Consider the following 14,848-nt stretch of genomic DNA (forward strand, 5'->3'; position numbering starts at 1 on the left):
AGTTTGAATGCTAGGAAGTTTTCACTTTGCTGGCTGTTTGTACATATATTGAAGGTGTGCATGTGGTCAAGGTTTTGATATTTATTGGTATTTGCTCTTTTGGGGAGATAGTTGAACTTTTGTCATTTTTTTGGAGTATTTACTTGCATAAGAGGTGCATAGCGTTTCCGGATAACTATTCCTACAGTGAACCATAAACCTATGTGCTCCCAAGCTCAACTTTGCGTATTTTAGAATAACATTTTGAATCAGCAGTAAACCATGGTTTTCCTTTTTAAGATTTTTAATATTTAAAAAAAAAATGTTTTTCTTAACTTATCAAAAATCTTATTTTCAGATAAGAGATGGGTTTTATATGGATGATTCATTGAAAGAAAAATACTGTGGAGATACAGTTCCACCAATAATCCGTTCCACCTCTAATGGTTAAGTTTCACACATATAGTTCTGTAGATGGAGCAGGATTAATGCCACTTATGTCCAAGAAGATGGTAAGTTATCATTTATCTTCAGCTATTTTTTTAGTGTCATCATTTATTGATGGTTGTAAAAGTGTGGGGAGAGTATGTTTACAAACGAACAAAAAATGAAATTGCCATTTCAGGATAAATGGAAAATACAAAAATTAGCTTATACTTTGCTTTTTAACCAATGTGCATAAAAACACAGTGAATAATGAGATTCATGCAAAAAACATGTGAAATAAAAACTTGCAAACATGTTACATAAAATATCATTCTGGCCTTGAATAAATTGCAATTTCTTTTATATTGCCTGCTAGTATTCAAGGACACATATTAAAAGAGGTATGACTTTTTTTTATTTATTTTTTTAACACTAGTTATAGTATACCCATAGAGTAATTGTAAAGTCCAAAAGATCATTATTTTCTCGTTGAACAAGATTAGTAATGGTGACAGATGTGATGCTGAGCAGAAGAAGACAATACTGTCGATTCATTAATGTTCGTAGGATTCCAATTTGCGTTGATATTTTTGTTGGAATCACGAAAAATTGATTCCAACAAAAATATCTGAATCCACAGTAGTCATTTTAATTTAATTGATTGGTAATGACCATCTATAAAACCAGGTTAAATCCACCATTTTCTAGATGAAAAAATGCCTGTACCAAGTCAGGAATATGAAAGTTGTTTTCCATTCGTTTGATGTGTTTCAGCTTTTGATCTTGCCATTTGATAAGGGACTTTCCGTTTTGAATTTTTCTTGGAGTTCAGTATTTTTATTATTTTACCTTTTTTCTGTTAATCTGTATTATATATTTTATTTAGCATTGTGAGGGGGAACACGTGCAGCTACTGACAGTCCACAGACATTGACTTTACAAGGATATCTAAGTTCTGTTTTCACGCCGATTCGATTTTGCTGGACTATAGATACTCCAGAATCTAACCGACAGGTTCGTCTCACTATGACTGGCTTCGATCTTATGACCAAAACCTCCTGCACTGATGAATATGTTGAATTTAGAGTTTTACCAATAGTAATGTAGTGTTGGGTTCTGTAAACAAGCCTTGCTTTCACCAAATCTTGGTTTAAACAGTATTAATTATTGAATAAGATAGGATAACATTGGAATTATAACAATTATATATAGCATACAAATATGGGTTTGGGAAACAAGTTTGGAATACTTTTATAAATCTGTCTACCAACAAAATATGTATATATAGCAAACAATATGACATGCCAACAGTATAAGTATATATATATATATATATATATATATATACAGTTAAGGTCAAATCAAATTGATACCTTGTTCGTCAGATTCCCATCATGATTTAAAAGTCTGTAGGAAAATTTTTTTTTTCTAAAAACCAACGTCTAATGTGTGTACGCCTGCATTAGATCCGAATTTACACTTAAATATTTTCAGTTAGTTGTGCGTTTGTAAAACAATTCGTTCTTCTAATTTTCTAAGTATATGTAAGAGAATGATAATCCCTTTCTTCATGAATAAGTACGAGCGTTAGCGAGTACTTATCATGAAGTAAGGGATTATCATTCTCTTACAAACTTAGAATATTGTAAAGTGCTCAAGGCTCAAATGATCTATTCAAGAATTAGTTTCATTGTCAGTGCAATGTTTATAATTGATGCATGACTTCCTTTTTCGGCATGTCATTTATGGATAAGTTTTAGTGATGTGAGGATTTTTTTATCATTTGGGAAATATTTAAAAAAAAAATGCGTTATAAATATTAGGTGACACAACAGTAGAAAGAAAAGGTAGGGATTGTATGTTTCCTGAGTGTGAGTATGAATGTAAATCATGTAATATTTAAGTGAGGAATTATCCTTTTTTATTTACAGTTTAAATCAATTAATACATTTGAGTTACAACTAAATTTTATTTCACAGCCAATAACTTAGTCCGGCTTTTTACATCAAATACTGTTTCATTATGTCAGGGAAATGTTCAAAAATAATGCCCTTAAAAGTTTTTAATACTGTTTCATTATGTCAGGGAAATGTTCAAAAATAATGCCCTTAAAAGTTTCTAATATGTTCAAAATTAAATTCCTGTTTTTTTGTTTTATCGGAATACATGTATTGGAAATAACTATTCTCCCCAACCGCTGATCAAGTAATTAAAGTTTTGGAAAGCTAAAGATTTAGGTTATTTTTTATCTGAAAGATTTAAAAAAAATTTTTTTTTGCATTGCTTAGGTATTGTTTAATTTTATGGTAATTTGAAGTTATTAATATTTTCATAATAAAATTCACGGAACCAATTTTACTGCACCAGTAAACTTCAACTTATTTTGAGATTTTTGTTTGTTTCACAATTCAACTTTTAGTCAGTTTCAACCACTGGGTGATAAATCCTTTCAATCTGATAAATGTGCTTCGGGGCAGTTGTAACTCATTTATAGAAACTCTTTGTTTTGAACTGTAAATAGACCTAAATAATAGGATAATCCCTTACTAAGAACATGATTTACATTCATTCTTCACAATTAAGAGGCATCCAATTCTACAATTTCATTGGTCGAGAGTACTTTGCTATATTCTAATAAAAAATAATCCAAAAGCAATGGTCCTCGTTTGTATATAATTCATTCAACGGATTTCGCTTTAAAATTATTTTAATAATCATTGTCACTGGCTAGAATTGTTTTTTTTGCTTATGAAAAATTAAATTTGTAGGAGAAAATTTATAATAAAATTAGGAGTCTGAAGAACTAGAAATAGATTTGGTGTTGTTTGAGGAATAATGAATTTCAATAAATACTTTAAAAAAAACCACAGCTACTTCATGTGACTCGCAGTTTATATCTCGTTTGTGGTGTCCTGGTTTGCTGTCGTAAATTCATTGGAGGTGTCTGTTGTTTTTCGGCGGTTACATGTTGTAATTTACCTTTATATTTTCCCTTATAGGTGATGTGTTTCCCTCGGTTTTAGTTTGTTACCCGGAATTGTTTTTGCTTTATTGAATTATGACTATTGAACAGCAGTTTACTACTGTTGCTTTTATTTACTGTGATTTGTTCTTAGATACTGTCAATGAATCCAGCACACATATCTGATTAAAGCCGCTTTTTAGCGGTACACTTGATTTTTCATCAATGTGTAAAACTGTTAAATACGTACACAAGGTCAATTTTCAAATAATAGGTTTGATTGATACATTAATAAACTTAATAAAGTATTAACCTAAAACCAACTATGATCATGTTCACATTATAAATACATGTACTCAGGGTTGTATGGAAACAATTATAACACTTATTAATACTACCTATATTATCATGTAGAGCAGGATCTGCTTACCCTTCCGTAGCACCTGAGATCACCCCTAGTTTTTGGTGGGGTTTGTGTTGCTCAGTCTTTAGTTTTCTATGTTGTGTTTTGTGTACTATTGTTTGTCTGTTTGTCTATTTAAAATTGAGAATGGAAATGGGGAATGTGTCAAAGAGACAACAACCCGACCATAGAGCAGACAACAGCCGAAGGCCACTAATGGGTCTTCAATGCAGCGAGAAACTCCCGCACCCGGAGGCGTCCTTCAGCTGGCCCCTAAACAAATATGTATAGTAGTTCAGTGATAATGGACGTCATACTAAACTCCAAATTATACACAAGAAACTAAAATTAAAAATGATACAAGACTAACAAAGGCCAGAGGCTCCTGACTTGGGACAGGCGCAAAAATGCGGCGGGGTTAAACATGTTTTTTGAGATCTCAACCCTCCCCCTATACCTCTAGCCAATGTAGTAAAAACAAACGTACAACAGTACGCACAGTAAAACTCAGTTTAAGAGAAGTCCGAGTCCGATGTCAGAATAGGAAACAAAAGAAAATAAACAAAATGACAATAATACATAAATAACAACAGACTACTAGCACTTACTGACATGCCAGCTCCAGACCTCAATTAAACTGATTGAAAGATTATGTCTTCATCATATGAATATCAGGCACAATCCCTCCTGTTAGGGGTTTAGTATTATACCGTCATAAAATATATGAGAAGAACACAACCCGTGTCATGCCAACAACTGGTTTTAGAATAAACATGTTTAATTCCGATGCAAAGACCCTATAAGTGAATCAATATTAAAGCCAAAATATCAGGTTTTTGATTGTACCAAGTGTACTAGTAAGTAGAATAGACAATTTAGTAGTGGAACAATGACTTGATATTTGTCTATTTGTCTGTTGGTCTTTTTCCTTTTTAGCTATGGCGTTTTCAGTTTATTTTCGACTTATGAGTTTGAAAGTCCCTCTGGTATCTTTCGCCTCTTTTTTATATTGCTCTTGTTTAATTAAAAAACATCAGTCTGTTCAAATACTGTAAAAGGACTAGGAGAGGAAACAGATGATTAAATTGTATTGTGTCATTATGAATATTGACAAAAATTAAAACCATTTGTCATGGTGGTGATAATCTGAATTAATCTCTGCAAATAAATATACACTAAATATTTAGACCTCTTAATTGAACTTACCATGAACCATTTGATACTTTACAGGGCACTATGGGTCAGTCTGTACATTTCTGTGTCCAATTGATTCAATAGGAAATACTGTACAATTAAATCTAGCCATGATGGGTATGGCCAGCAGTAATGGTTTCTCACTTAAATACCAGATTGCTAGTTTGTATTAAACACATTTTGAAATTTCATTCCTGTTCAAAGGTTGGAGTTTGCAATTATGATCATACACAATCTTTGTTTTAACTTATACAGCTAGTAGATATGAAGTTGGTGTCCTCCCTTTAATGTGATAACATGTGTTTTTATAGGAAAGTAATTTTTGATGAGGCTGCTACTTCTGTCGCAGAAAGCTTGACATAGGGATAGTGATCCGGCGGGGGCGGCGTTAACTAACTACTTAAAAAAAGGTTTATATTTTAGAAAGTGGACGACCTGGATGCTTCATACTTTGTATATAGATGCCTTATGTTATGAAGTTTCCGTCTGTCCATTGTCCTTGACCTCATTTTCATGGTTCAGTGACTACTTGAAAAAAAAGTTGAGATTTTTTGTAATGTTAATTTCTCTCTTATTATGAGTAATAGTATAACTTTATTTAGTATGTGCATACCTTGCAAGGTCCTCATGCCTGTCAGACAGTTTTCATTTGACCTCAACCTTATTTCATGGATCAGTGACCAAGGTTAAGTTTTCTTGGTCAAGTCCATATATCAAATACTGTAAGCAATATGTCTACTATATTTGGTGTATGGAATGATTGTAAGGTGTACATGTTCAACTGGCAGGTGTCATCTGACCTTGACCTTATTTTCATAGTTCAGTGGTTAAAGTTATGTTTTTGTGTTTTGGTCTTTTTTCTAATACTCTATGCAATAGATCGACTATATTTGATGTATGGAATTACGATGTACATGGCAGTCTGGCAGGTTTTATTTGACCTTGACCTCATTTTCATGGTTCATTGCTCAGTTTTAAGTTTTTGTGTTTGGTCTGATTTTCTTAAACTATAAGCAATATGTCTACTATATTTGGTGTATGGAATGATTGTAAGGTGTATATGTCCACCTGGCAGGTGTCATCTGACCTTTACCTCATTTTCATGGTTCAGTGGTTGATGCTAAGTTTTTGTGTTTTGGTCTTTTTTTCTAATACTGACTGTATGCAATAGGTCAACATTATTTGGTGCATGGAAATATTTTACGGTGTACATGTCAGCCTGGCAGGTTTTATTTGACCTTGACCTCATTTTCACTGTTCATTGCTCAGTGTTAAGTTTTTGTGATTTGATCTGTCTTTCTTAAATTATAAGCAATAAGTAAACTTTATTTGGTGTATGGTATTGTTGTAAAGTGTATATGTCTGTCTGGCAGGCATCATCTGACCTTGACCTCATTTTCATGGTTCATTGGTCAAGGTTAAATTTACATGGTTAAGTTTGTTTCTTAGATACTATAAGCAAAAGGTCGACTATATTTGATGTATGAAATGATTGTAAGGTGTATAAATCTGTCCGGCAGGTATCATCTGATCTTGACCTCATTTTTATGGTTCAATGGTCAATGTTAAGTTTTCATGGTTAAGTTTGTTTCTTAGATACTATAAGCAATAGGTTAACTATATTTGATGCATAGATTGATTGTAAGGTGTACATGTCTGTCTGGCATGATTCGTCTGACCTTGACCTCATTTTCATGGTTCATTAGTCAATGATAAGTTTTCCTGGTTAACTTTGTTTCTTAAAAACTATAAACAATAGGTCAACTATATTAGGTGTATGGAATGATTGCAAGGTGTACATGTATTTCCAGTTTGGTTTATCTGAACTTGACCTTATTTTCTTGGATCATGTTAAGTTTATGTGATACTTGAAGTTGTAGTAAAGCTTTATATTTAGGACTATCAACATAAAAATCAATGATCAGTAAAGCAGGCGATGTGCACCCTTGTTAAATGAAAAGGTTGATTTATTTTGAGAACTTGTTACGTTATAAGCAAAATTGAAAATTACAGAAAAATTGCTCAATTTGGCCTGTAAATTCAGTGGTCTATTAAATTTTATTGATTATAAGCAATGCAAATGTCAGTTTTTCATTTGATCAATATTGCCCATATATGTTATGTACTGTGGATTCATAATTATTCGTGGGTAAATGGAAATTACAAATTTAAATGTCCAAGGAAGTATAAATCTTCTGTAGGCTTTAATACATACTTTTGCAAAACCACAAAATCAAATATTCACTAAAATACATTTTTTTCTAAATCCACGAAAATTAGTACACACGATAATGGATTAATACACAGGTTTCTTATTATAAACAGGTTGCAAAAGAACATATAATGGTAACAATGGAGATATATATAGTCCAGGGTGGCCAGGGAATTACCCTGAAGATAGCTACTGTGAGATGGAAGTGTCCAGTCCTCCAGGAACATCATTATCTTTTTACTTCAACTCATTCCAGATAGAACCACATTCAAGTTGTCATTATGATGGTTTGTTGGTAAGATTTATTACACAGATTTGAAATTACAGAACAAATTATATAAAAAAAACTTTAACAGTTTGTCTCACATATTCTTGAAAAGCTTTTCTTGATGAATTAAAATGTTTAAAAACTGTATATATATCTTAAAAGATCTAAAAAGCTTGAACTTCTTTAGCAGCATTTGTTCTTACAACAGCAACAAAATACATATGTTAAGAATACAAAATCTTTTTGTTTAAATGTTGGAGAAAGTTTTGTGCTATTTAGGATGAAGGTTGTTTAGGAAATGATGAGAGTTAATGATGCATTGCAATTTTTGGCTCATGTTTGTTGTTAGTACAGCAATTAAAAAAACTTTACAGAGAACTTGGGAAGTATTGTAGTTTAAATGCTGTTAGTTGACATTCTAACAATATTCTCTATTGTTTTATCCAAATTGGTTTTTTAACAAAAAAATAATGGGGATGCATACGAACCTATGAATAAAACAATTTATGGGGATACATGTGAACCTGAGGAATAAAACATTTTATGGGAATACATATAAACCTATGCATAATACAATTCATGGGATACATATAAACCTATGAATAAAACAGCTATGTATATTGAGACTTTGAAATATAAGCATGAAGATCTACATTCTTTATAAACAATTAAATGTGTAAAAATAAAGTTTTTGAACATTTCGAATATTTAAATGAATTTATATGTCAAGTTCATGAACTTTTCTATATCATTTGAAAAATTCAAAATTACTAAGTTTCATTCAGAAAAGGTGTAATATAACTTGGATGATTGTAGATACGGAATAGTTTAAGTAGAACAGATATTGCTACATTGTGTGGAATGGCTTTACCAGACCCTATATTTGCACCAGGGAATAGATTATGGATGAAGTTCTATACAGACAATTTTGTTACACATCCTGGTTATTCTATATCATATACAGCTTCTTATAATGATAAGGTATTGTTCTATACAGATAATTCTGTGACACATCCTGGTTATTCCATATCATACACGGCTTCTTATAATGGTAAGGTCTTGTTCTATACAGATAATTCTGTGACACATCCTGGTTATTCCATATCATACACGGCTTCTTATAATGGTAAGATCATGTTCTATACAGATAATTCTGTTACACATCCTGGTTATTCAATATCATACACGGCTTCTTATAATGGTAAGGTCTTGTCTTATCTATCATCAGAAAAACGAAGTTATTTCATTCTGTAAAAAGTGTTGAAGTATATGAGATAGATCTCAATTACCAAAAATTTTAACTTATTAATTGAATTAGATGAATCATGGTCCATCAAAAAGAAATTGTTTTAGAAGTGTGATGATTTGCTAGAGAGAAGTTTTTGTTCAAAGTTAGCATTTAATAAAATCCTTATGGACAAGTTTTAAGTGACACTATTTACCAATCAACATAGACACTGCTAATACAGATATAACTTTACCTTGGTTAAAATGCAAGTACAATGTTTTCGGAACAGCGCAGTGTGAAACAAATTATGTAGGAGCATACAATTGTGGAAGTGAAGCTTCTCCAAAATTTAGTCATTATTGTAGTAGTGTAAGTTGAGTTTGTTCTCTTTATAGTTACTAACTCTGTATATTTTGTATGCTCTTTACAGGTACTTACTATTTAATTTTATCTAATTTTGTATGATACAGATTTTAGCTTCAGAAGAGACTTTACCTGGCTGTCTATTTTGTTATAAAAGAAAATTGGTAACTTAGTTTTATATTTCAGATCATTATGTTCGGTATGTCGGACAACATGATTTCATATTGGCAGGTTTAAGGCTTTGAGCATGATTTCAATAACTGCCTGCATTCTTTGATAATGTAAATTATTTTTGGTTTGAACTTACGTTTTTGTTATTCATCATACAGTTATTTTAGCGTTTAACAGTGCTTTCCTTTAGTGAAATTTATTATATATTTTTTTTAGTTCCTTTTTTAGACCACTGATTGAGATTAAAAAGGGGGTGGTTGTCACAAGTCTGGAACCTCTTCAATGGTTGTCTTTTTTTATTTATAGATTTTTTTTTATTATTTGAAGTATTATGTGTTGATTGCAAGTCATTGATAGTTTCTGTTTAATTTATTCATAACTTTTGTTTTACTCTGGACAATTGAGAGCTTGACAATGTATAGACACCTGTCTATTGTTGAAGACTGTATGTTGTCCTTTAGATGTCTTTTAGTGGTCGAGATCTGATCTTATTTTTAATTATCATATATGTTATGTTTTATTTAGAGCAGTAAAGTTGCGTGTCCTAAAATTTAGGGTATCTGTTCAATGTGAAAAAGCTCAACTGTCATTCATGGATAAAGATTTATCAAGAGAAATGTAAGATTCAAATTTATGTTTTACAAAAACAAAGTTTAAATGTTTTATAGAAATAAGGAGAAGTTGTTTGTTTGCTGGTGAGATATCCATCCACCAAAAACAAAAGGAAGTCTACACCTCTGTACATAGATAGGCTTTGTCTGATGTTATATTCAATTCGTTTATTTTCTTTCAGGAAACCATTGCAACATTGCAAGCTGATACAAACCAAGTTTATGTAAAGTATGTGTCCAGTGGATAAGGATCAGCTGCATTATTCAGACTTGTTTATACCAGCTTATTCACAATTGCTTATCGCTTCACAAAGATATATGTAATTCATGTCATGTTCTGTTACCTTAATTTCATTTGTCAGATTTATTTATCTGAAAAGATAATTGTCTATCAAATAAAAGTCTTTCGATGTCTATTTCGACCTGTAGATTAACGTTTTTCAGCACAAACTTCTATATGTACGAAACCATCTAACTTTATAGCTCACTTGACCTGAAGAGCTTTGTTAGGTTTTGCTATCACTTTGCATGTATTGTCCCTAAATTTTTCTTTAAAAATCTTCTCCTCTAAAATTGCTCAATGGATTGAAACCAAAGTTTGTCTGTTTCATCTTTAAGAATTTTCCCATCAAGTATGTCATTTTCAACCAGGTATATCAACCAACATAGCCACTGTAGGTAAAATCAAACATAGAGGCAAACAGCAGTTTTTGACAAAGCATACAGGGAAAAATGGTAAACAGCATCAAGATCTATTGATGCATGAAATTAATAAAGTGTTATTTTCACTATCTATCTTGAAAGTTTTAGACAAATCTGTCGACATATTTTTGCGGTATTACCCCTGAAATGTTGATTTTTGACTTTAGGCAGTTCTATATTATAAAAAAAAGAACTTACAATTTATAAAGAGCAGATCTTTACAAAGATAACATTTTTTTTCTTTGCAATATACAAGTTGATGTATGTTATGTAAATGCAAGTGCAAGTGCAAAAGTGTGTGTGATTGCTCTTTTTCCCTTTTTGTTATAACGTTGATATTAAAATTATATATATTCACTTTAGTGGAAAAATGTATTCAATCCCCGGGTTTGTACTTACATGAGCAACACGACGGGTGCTACATGTGGAGCAGAATCTGTCTACCCTTCAGGAGCATCTGAAATCACCACAGGTTTTTGGTGGGGATTATGTTGCTCAGTCTTTAGTGTTTTTTTATTTTGTGTGTTTTGTGTACTGTTGTTTGTCTTTTTGTCTTTTTATTTTTTTGCCATGACGTTGTCAGGTTATTTTCGACTTATATGAATTTGAAAGTCCCTTTGGTATCTTTTGCCTCTCTTTTATTTAATTTTTGTTTTATTCATCAAAACCCTCAACTCCAAAGTCAGGTGGTGATGTACATGATGTAAAAGGATTGTTGAAGCCTGAATACTGAAAAACAACTAATAAAAAAAAAGTTCAATGCTCTTGTCTCAACAACTTTAGGAACTATGTTAAAAGCGTAAGTTGCAAAAATGATCAAGAAGACAAGTTCTATTTAGAATATTAAAGAAAAACTGACAATCATATCTGAAAGATTTTTATTCATTTTCACAGTTTGTTTTATTTTAAAAAAATATAGGAGCTAGGTTAAGAATGTTAATTGCAAAAATGGTCAGCCTAACAAGGTCTATCTACCCTAAAATTTGAGAAAATCCAATATTGGTTTTTTTCTTGAAAAAATACTAATCTACAGTGAGCACTAGTTTGTCATCACTGAGGTGAGTTCAACTCTTATCTTCATTAAAGAGGATTGTCAGTTATCATGCCGAATGTCCGAGGTTCTCTCTGGATACACTGGCTTCCTCTATAAAATAAAAAAATGCCCACTATGAAATAGCCAAGTGTGTTTGAGTTAAACATCATCAACAGTCATATGCATTGACCCATATGTCATTTTAATCGCATTTTCATATTTGCTAAAGTAAACTGTATACTGTATAGCCAATCTGAATAACAGAATGTAAGGAAAACAAAGATCCATTGTCCTGTCTTATAACATTTTGTGTACCCCACCTTTTGATCGTATGTACATTTCCAAATTAACTACTTGCACATAAACCGTTTCTGCTAAATTCGTAGCCTTATGTGATTTAAAACATACGAAATTTGGATCTCACTAATTTGTCCTTGTTTTTTATACATAAGATTCACTAAATGTATAGAGTGCATTGTTATGTTCGGATTTATCTTACTTTCTAATATTTTTACTTGCAACATAATTGGGAAATGTAATACACAAAGAGCTACATAATTAATTGCTTAGCGTGAAAATAATATCTAAATCCGTCCAATGTTGAGTTTGCCTCAAGTGTAGAACAGCTCAGCGCAAGTAAGGATTATTACCATAGTAGAAAAGGCAGGTATAGACCAATTTGAAGTATATCCAGTGGCTGGGTAATTCATGTTAGAAAATCAACTTGGTTGAACCGAAAACGTATTTCGAGGAATTTGATATGTGATAAATCGGATGTTATAATCATGAAAACTATTGTGCAATGCCATATAAATTTTGGCTTTAATACATATAATCAGGAACCTTTGTGTAAAAAAATCACAAAACTCCAATTTACGAGATAAATAAAAACAAAAGAAAGGCTCTTATAGATATCTCAATCTTCTATTTTTTAACCTTCAAATAGATATATTAAAAATACAAACTATTGTGTCTTTATCCATAACATTTAAACTACATCAGCAAATTTATTGCACCAAATGCTCATAACTCTTCAGTGATGCTCGAGACCTATATATTTGAAAATCCATAACCTAATACAAACGTTGAAGTGCCCATAACACCTATCGGGACTTAAAAGTAAAGCCAAACCGGCACAAGGAATAAGTCCTTAGACAAGAATTCGAAGTTTGATAAATTCCTGTTTTGATGATAACGACCATTATACATTTTTGGTATTTGTACTTGTACACACTTTTTACCTTTAGCCTTCCTGATGAAAGGTATAATAGAAACACGTGTCATGAAAACTAACCATCTTAGTACTGTAAATTCAGAAATTATTGCGATGTTTTTATTATTGCGAAAAATGCGACAGAGTTATAATCGCAATAATTTAAACTCGCATTTTGAAATTTTTTAAATGAATTAAACAGGATTTTTCTCAATATCGCAAAAATTATAATCGCATTTTAGTCTAAAATGAAAAAAATCGCAATAATAAATGCACGCAATAATTTCTGAATTTACAGTATTCGGAATCATATTTTGAATATTGTTCATTTATTAATTTTCTGTGCCTCTCAAACTTATCGTAATATATTTTTTTTATCTTATGATGTGTTTAGCTGTGAGTTGATAGTATTTCATTTTGTAAAAATGGTTTATGAATTGACATCAGCTTTAACTTGCATTCAGTACCTGCTAGTAATCTTAGACCGGCACTTTGTTATTTTTGTTTTTTGTTGTTGTTTTGAGTAATGCTGTGTGCCGATCTGATGATCATGAGATAAATCCGTTCCAACTGATTATTTTCAATTTTTTTCAAATGTCACATGTAGGGGAGGTTGAACAGGCTTGGGCATATTTAACTCCGCAACATTCGTTATATGCTGTTTGTCAATAGTTGTCGTTAGTTGCTCAACGGCAAATTTTTCATTTATTGTTTTGTTATAAAAGAGGGACGAAAGATACCAGAGGGACAGTCAAACTCATAGATCGAAAACAATCTGACAACGCCATGGCCAAAATAAAAAGACAGACAAATAATAGTACAGATGACACAACATAGAAAACCAAAGACTAAGCAACACGAACCCAACCAAAAACTGGGGGTGATCTCAGGTGCTCCGGAAGGGTTAAGCAGATCCTGCTCCACATGTGGCACCCGTCGTGTTGCTTATGTTATTACAAATCGGGTAAATAGTCTAATTCGGTAAGTCACATTCGTGAAAAGGGAGGGTATTGTAGTTACGACATAAGGAACATATCCGATATCATTTAGGCCGTGGGTTTCTCATTTCTCACTTCAATTGTTTCACATGTCGTTGGCCTTTTATAGTTTAGTATACGGTACGGGTGTTTTTAATTGATGAAGTCCATACGATAACCATTAGTTGTTTACATCCTGGTCCTTTGGGATCTGGTAGGTAGTTCTCTCATTGGGATTCATACCACATCTCCTTATTTTTGTAAAGGAACATTGTGAGTTTTTGCTATCACTTGCCACCTAGCATCAGCACTTAAAAGACAATAGGGCCAATTTGAACCTATAATTTTGTTTTCCCCTCAACTCCAAAATCAACTTATTTCAAACTATCTACATGTGAAATAAGGATATTTCCAGTTAGATTAAGACTAAATAGGATATGCAGTACAGTCGCTTTGAATAATGTGTGAATTTAAATGTATTTAGATCTCTTGTGAAACTGCATATCCAATTTCTATCAAATTATCTATTCATGCTAATGTGAAGAAAACAAAGAGTCATTCTCCTTTTTGTCACATTATGTATACCCCAACATTGATATTTTATTCACAGCAGTTCAATCTAAACTACATTAACTAAATATGTAGCCCTGGATAGTTTTCTTTTTTCCATCTAATTATTCTTGACCAAAAATTTTAATAGTATACTAGTAGTACCATTCAAATCTTTTAATCAACTAAATGTTGGGTTTCTAAAGAGACACGCTTTGCATTATACGCTACTGCACAATAATTTGTATGACAACGCAACTCCCTATTATAATACAGTGCAGATGTAACAGATGCATGTTGAAATAATAATGTCATGTAGTGTTTAATATTGTTTCTTAAGGGACTTATGCATATGAAAACATGTTATTGTGTTTCCTTCTAAAATCTATGTTTAATGGTTTACAATTTGAACAGATTGGAATGTATTATAGAGTCCATGTGACAAAAACAATATATTTATTTATGTCTGTAAATATAGTTTGCTTAAATAATTATTTCATATCATGTTTGAAATGTTTTCCACCTATTTGAAGGAACACACTTGCTTATATTCTCAT

Source organism: Mytilus californianus, unplaced genomic scaffold (assembly GCF_021869535.1).
Source record: "Mytilus californianus isolate M0D057914Y unplaced genomic scaffold, xbMytCali1.0.p SCAF_2, whole genome shotgun sequence".
Classification (NCBI taxonomy): Eukaryota; Metazoa; Mollusca; class Bivalvia; order Mytilida; family Mytilidae; genus Mytilus; species Mytilus californianus.